Source organism: Egretta garzetta, unplaced genomic scaffold, assembly GCF_000687185.1.
Source record: "Egretta garzetta isolate BGI_Z169 unplaced genomic scaffold, ASM68718v1 scaffold211, whole genome shotgun sequence".
Lineage (NCBI taxonomy): Eukaryota > Metazoa > Chordata > Aves > Pelecaniformes > Ardeidae > Egretta > Egretta garzetta.
In genome coordinates, this window is record NW_009258673.1 from 102803 (window position 1) to 103071 (window position 269).

A 269-nucleotide genomic window follows, 5' to 3' on the forward strand; every position below is an offset into this window, starting at 1 on the left:
GGCGCAGGTCCGTGTCAGCCCGACCTGCCCCTGCTCCGCTGCTCCGCTCTGTGACTTGACTACCTGTGGAAATGTGACCAATAAGTGTTAAACGCATGTTTAGCGAGTGTTAGCTGTATGAACTAATAAATGTGAATTGTTCTGCACCGGTGGCCTCTGCTGTTCGCTTGCGCCTTCCCCCTTGGGCAGCGGCTCTCCCTCAGGTGATGGAGCCCGGCACCGATCCGGGTGGCAGGCGTGGCGCTGGCCCGCCTGCCCCCCGCCCGCGG